The sequence below is a fragment of the Crotalus tigris genome, unplaced genomic scaffold (genome assembly GCF_016545835.1).
Source record: "Crotalus tigris isolate CLP2741 ecotype Arizona unplaced genomic scaffold, ASM1654583v1 scf7180000017790.654992, whole genome shotgun sequence".
Classification (NCBI taxonomy): domain Eukaryota; kingdom Metazoa; phylum Chordata; class Lepidosauria; order Squamata; family Viperidae; genus Crotalus; species Crotalus tigris.
In genome coordinates this window covers 67,803-74,234 of record NW_024096637.1, presented here as the reverse complement: position 1 = coordinate 74,234, position 6,432 = coordinate 67,803, and positions in this window count along the sequence as shown.

Below are 6,432 nucleotides of genomic sequence, written 5' to 3'. Positions count from 1 at the left end.
GTCAAACTTGCAATGTCACGTGACGTGTTGAGACATATCGCAACTTTTTTTCCATTGCTGGCAATGGGGTGGGCACGGTTTCACCATGACCCATCTGACCTGTGGGCCGGCAGTTTGACACCGCTGGCCTAGATGAAGACCCAGATGGAGACCAGGTTCCTCTGACTCCTGGGAAACACTTCAGTTAAAAAATAGAAGCCAATCATAAAATAGAATAAATCAGAAGCCAGATCATCTACCATAGTTACATATGCAAGAACCTAAGTCCTGCTCAGTTGACTGTGAATTGCAGACAGGTTTGCTGTGGAGAAGGTGGAGGAAGTCAGTATGGAGGAGGGGGGTCACCTGAGGGCAGGACAAGAAGCAATGGATGGAAACTAATCGAAGAGAGAACTGACCTAGAACTAAGGAGGAATTTCCTGACAGTGGGGACAATTAATCAGTGGAACGACTTACCCCTAAAAGTTGTGGGTGCTCCACCAATGAAGGTTTTCAAGAAAAGATTGGTGAATCATTTAGAATAGAATATTTTATTGGCCAAGTATGATTAGATACACAAGGTATTTGTCTCCAGTGCAGCAGTAGCTCTCATCATCATCACCACCACCATTATCATTGTCATTGTCATCATCATCATACTAATGGGGGGGGGAGTAAACAAGATAATAAGAAGGATAAGTGATAATACTACAGCCATACTACATAGGTAAATATGCATAGACATTAGACAGCACTGTGAGAATTAAATGTTCAACAGATTTGTCCCGAGTCTCCAGTTTCAGCAGGGGTTTGGACTTGAAGACTTCCAGCTCTGTTATTCTGTAAGGTCATTCTCTTCTGAAGATATCAATCACTGCTGCTGGCTGTACATAAGAATACCAGAAAATTAGAATTGTGGCCATTTGGATGGAAACTTATCACCATTTGACTGACGCTGAATGTAAAAGCCTGCACCAGTTTCTAGCCTGACAAGTGTTATCATCATCTGTCCTATGCATTTATAGCATTTCTGATCCATTCTCTGATGCCAGTCAGTAGAAGAAAGGTACACAGTTGGAACAAGGACAGAAATCCAGTGATAATGTGAAACAAGGTTATCTGCCGTGCAACTAGGTATCCGTGCCTTAAAGGAAAATGAGATTTCTCTGCCACAGCCCATGGCTTATAAAACTATACAAAGTGGTGGGACAGTGGTTTGAGTGCAGTACTGCAGGTTACTTCTACTGCTGGCAGTTCAATTCTCAACTGCTCAAGGTTGACTCAGCCTTCCATCCTTCTGAGGTGGGTAAAATGAGGACCCAGATTGTTGGGGGCAACATGCTGACTCTGTAAACCGCTTAGAGAGGACTGTAAAGCACTGAAGCGGTATATAAGTCCAAGTGCTATTGCTGTATGCCACTGGGCCTCTAAAACTCACCCACAATCTACCTCTTCAACTGCTAGAGGGCCATATGTTCTTGGCTGTCATTCTCCAGAAATTATTCACGACTTCTTACAATTAAAATCCTGGAGTTCAATCAGGAACTCCCTCGAGTTTTAAAGGCCTTGGAAGTCTAGCTTCAAGGTGCTGTTGAAAAATAGCAGGATTAAAGTGTAGCCAAAGAACTCTGCATGGCTTGTTTATTGTTAGGTTCCTGGAAGATGAGACGAGACAGATAAGCATTGATCAGTGAGGGAGAAGTTCAAGAAAACAGCCATAAACCCAGCATGAGCAGAGATAGCCAAGAGAAAGACCATCTTCTGGTTATAAAACAAGGACACATGATGTTTACACAAATAAATCAGCATAAATATTTCACTGGGCTTACAACAAAAGAAGAAGTTTGATTCATGAGCCAGCCTATAAGCTACAGCCAACAACCCTTGGTAAAGACCTGGATTGCCCAGCTGATAACTGCTTTTGCTCATTTCTGTCCAAAGCTGATTGATGGGCTTCCAAGGAGTGCTGTTAATCTGGAAAGTGCACTTCCCCAGCACAACAGCACACATTTCTCAGCAGTCCACTTATCAACAGATTGAAGGCTTCCAGGAACTGCATACTATTGTGTTGGAGAAACCCCATGGAATAATGCTATTTCTAAATAATTCCTATTTAGTGGGAAGCTCTGAAGCTCCAGTTCTTTTGGTGTTGGTAACTCTAGACATGCAGAAACCTTCTCTCTGCAGATATCCTGCAACAGGATGTGGCTGAAGAAAACTCCAGAAGTATGGTGGGGAGAGAGGAAGAGAACCTGTCCCTTTTCTGCTCAGGAGCTGAGGGTTTTTGTGTGTGCACAGCTGTGTGATCTCTGACTTGACAATCTCTTGAGACAAAAAAATGGCCTATCTTTGCACTACAGCGTACCTTTGTTCATAATTGTGAACACTGCAGAACTTCAAACAAATCTCTTTTGTGATAGAAATGGACATTTGTTTTCTTGGCATAAAAATAATTATTAGATCCAGGTTTCAGTTTATCACAATCAGTTTATTGGCGCTACCTTCCTGGCTTCTGCTACAGCACAAGCAGGAGAAGATAAGAAACTTCGCTTCTGAATTTGGTCAGTCAGGTTAAAATTGCAGCTGACCTGGAAGCCCCAGCTAATCTTAACGTAACTGTAGTTTCTTGGAACCAGATAATTTCATAATCTATGTTTGAAATGGATTATTTTCAAATAAATCATAGTTAAAAATAAGTACAGTATAAATAAATTCTTTGTACAAACAAAGAATTTAAGCTTCCAAATTTTTCTGGCATCAAGACTTCACCAAAAGAGAAGACAGAAAGGACAATGGAAGCTAGGGAAAAGGCCTCAAAATCATAATTTATCTCAATGTCCAAAAGTTTTGTTTCTTCAGAGCGCTACTAATTCATCAGGTACATGGAGTTCCATCACAGCTTATTTAAGATAGTTTATTCAAGATGGTATCACATGAAATGTCTTCAGAGATTATTGCAGAGATGCATTTCACAGTTTTTGTTATGTGTTAAGTACCGTATTGTTTGAAGGAAACATGGATTTGTGGCTCACCTTTTGTTGTATAAAAGTATGATTTAATTGTCCTTTGTTTTTTTGTTTTTTTAAAAATAACATTACTATAGAACAGCCAGTTTTTGACTAAAATCTAAGGGAGATCTTATTATCTGCCCCCCCAAAAAGTAGCCTTTGGTTTTTCCACTTCAAAGATTATATTTTTCTGCAGTCTAAGTCATATAGTCTTGCTATACAGGCTGGCAGGCAAGCAGGCAGGCAGGCAGGCAGCAGACAGACACACACACACACACACACACGCAAACACAAGGAAACAAACTGTATTGGGTGAGATGGATGGCAGTGGGGGAAAAAAATAAAAGAACTGTAAATGGAGGGAGCTGAAATAGAAAACTCGGATGGAGTAGTGGTTGGAATCCTACACAGAGACCTAGAAACAAGAAGCAAAAGAAATGGCAAAGATTTCTTCATGATTTGTCTATTTTATTTGTGAAGTAACCCTGAATCTATACTTCACCTAGGATTAGCTCATTGAACATAGAATAATAGGTTTGGAAAGAACCTTGGAGGTCTCCTCCACTAGTCCAACCCTCTGCTCAAGCAGGAGATCGTATAACATTCTGGACAAATGCTGTCCAATGTCTTTCTGAAAACCTCTAGTGATGGAGCACCCACAACTTCTGGAGGTGAGCCATTCCACTGGTTAATTGTTCTACCTACTAGGAATTTCTTTTTAATTCTTATAACTTAGTTCTAAGATCTCTCTTTAATGAACTTCTACCCGTTACTTCTTGTCCTTCCCTCAGAATCTTTGGAGAGCAGGGTGACCCCCCCTTTTCTCTGTGAGAGCCCCTCAAGTACTGGAATGCTGCTATCACATCACCCCTAGTCCTTGATCTGCTCTTCCTACTTTCCTGAACATGAGGTTGAACCACCTGTCATTTGCAGAAGGCAAGAATGATTGACATTGCCCTCACCCTGCCCCTAGCTTGCCAGAAACATGACTTCGACCCAAATGCTCTCAGTTCATAACGAAAGTAGTGCTTTCCCATCTGCTGATGCAAGTAGGGCAGTCCAATCCACTTACTGTGCTTCATTTTGCATTCCAATTGGCTGGCGGGTGCTGGCATAACACTCAGTCCCTGATGCCTGCCTTTGATGGCCATTTCATACTGGGCTATTAGGCTGAATGGCAGTGAAAGGCTGAGTCTTGACAGGGGATTTTTGTTTGTATGTTTGTTTCTAAGATACCAGACTAGAAACCAGGAGCCCATGAGTTCTAGTCCCACCTTAGGCCTGAAAAATCAGCTGGGTAACTTTAGGCCAGTCATTCACTCATCCCAACCCAACCCACCTCACAGGGTTGTTGTTGTGGGTGGGAAAAAGAAGAAGGAAAGTGTCTTAGATATATTTGCCACCTTTAGTTATTTATAAACAAAAGTAAAGGTGGGATTAAAGTCAAATATATAAATAAAATAACAAAGAATGAAACATAGGCCATTTCCCCCTTCTTTTAATTGACAAAGGAGTTGTTGGGCTTCTCCTTTTAGCTCAAGTGACAAGAAGAACTGGGGAAAAAAACTGGTTATTTTTTTTTTCTACCCATCCTTAACAAGATGCCCAGAGAAGATAAGTCCTTGGGTTTTTTTTTTTTTCTGGCAGAGGTGGGAGGGGAAAGGAAGGAGGGGAATCCACCAATCAGAGTCCTGAGTTTTCTTTCCAGGCAGAATCCCTGCCCATCATTGTAGCTGAGGTGGAAGAAGGAGTTGAAAGTTGAAAAGCAATCTCCAGACAGCTTCATTTACAGTGATTTTCACACAGGAGACAAGCAACTGAAGGCTGCAGTGCAGAAAAGTCCCTGGTTGGAAAAACCCTAAAGAAAACCTTTTTCCTATAATTAACTTGAGAAGGACAATTCTTAGTCTCTCTCTTTCTTCGTCATCATGTAGTTCTCAGAAGTAGCTTGGTGTCATGGGAAGCACTTGAACCGTAAAGCTGTCTGACTTGTCTCGTCTAAATGGTATCCTTTGCCCGGACTACTGTTGGTGAGAGGCAGTGGTGGGATTCAGCCGGTTCGCACCACTTCAGCAGAACCGGTAGCTAATTTTTTGTTGCCCAGGCCCAGAATGGACTTCCGGAAGCGGCATCCACAAAGAGAACCAGTTGTTCACATATATGAATCCCACCACTGGTGAGAGGCCACCCATCAGAACTTTGACATAGGGAATGTCAAGGACTGTTGGAAAAGAGACTTGTGCTTAAGCCTCTCTGGGCTCTTCTTAGGTTTGTCTGGTGTTTATAGATGTGTTAGAGGAAGGCTGCCCAAATTTGTCAACTTTAAGACTTGTGGACTTCAACTCCTAGAATTCCTCAGCCAGCATGGCTGGCTGAGAAATTCTGGATGTTGAAGTCCACAAGTCTTAGACATAGAATAACAGACTTGGAAGGAATCTTGGAGGCCTTCTAGTCCAACCCACGACTTGTGCAGGACACCCTATACTATTTCAGACAAATGGCTATCCAGTGTCTTCTTAAAAGCCTCCAGTGATGGAGCATTCACAATTTCTGAAGGCAAACCATTCCATTGGTTGATTGTTCTCACCATTAGGAAATTTCTCCTTAGTTCTAGACTGCTTCTCTCTTTGATTAGTTTCCATCCATTGTTTCTTGTCTTGCCTTCTGGTGCTTTGGAAAATAGTTTAACGCCCTCACCTTTGTCGGCAGCCCCTCAGTTATTGCAACACAGCGAAAGTGTAAACTTGTAAAGTTGCCAAGTTTGGAGACCCCTGTGTTAGAGGATCAGTATTTGTAGTAAAACTTACTTATTTGCCTAAGAGATTGTCCTGAAATAGGGGGAAGGAATATCTTGCACTTTGCTTCAGAGTCAGTGGTATAACTTCAACAGGATTAGGGTTAAAGTTAGGGTTAGGCTTCCTTAAAGTCAGGCCCAAAAACTGACCTCAGGGTTAGGATTGGGATAAGAATTAAGGTTGGGTTACTTGCAGAGATGGTGGGCCTGCTCGTTCAGCAGAACATGGCACATATATAATTCATAGGAGATCAAATTGATGCATATCCATTGCCCTATTTCCACTCATTCCTTTGCTCTATTTAAGAAATATTCTAGCATTATTCTCTCTTGGCCATATCTGAGAGCCTTACCTTTTCAGCGAGGTTCCTCCTAACATGTTAAAAAAAAAAGCTACCAATTTCCCCAGTGCTTTTAAATCATATGGAAGCTTTTATGTGTAGGAAATATGTAAGGTTTGATTTTATATGAAATTCTCCTTTTTCTTTGTGTATAATGAACTGTACCCAGAGAATAATGGTTCTGTAAGAAGTGACATATCAGTAAAATTCACCTCCATTTTACTCAACAATTGTTGAGTAAAACAAGCAAATAAAAAATAATAATAATGTTTTGCTGATCTCTCGTATATGTTTGCTGGATCCACTTGAG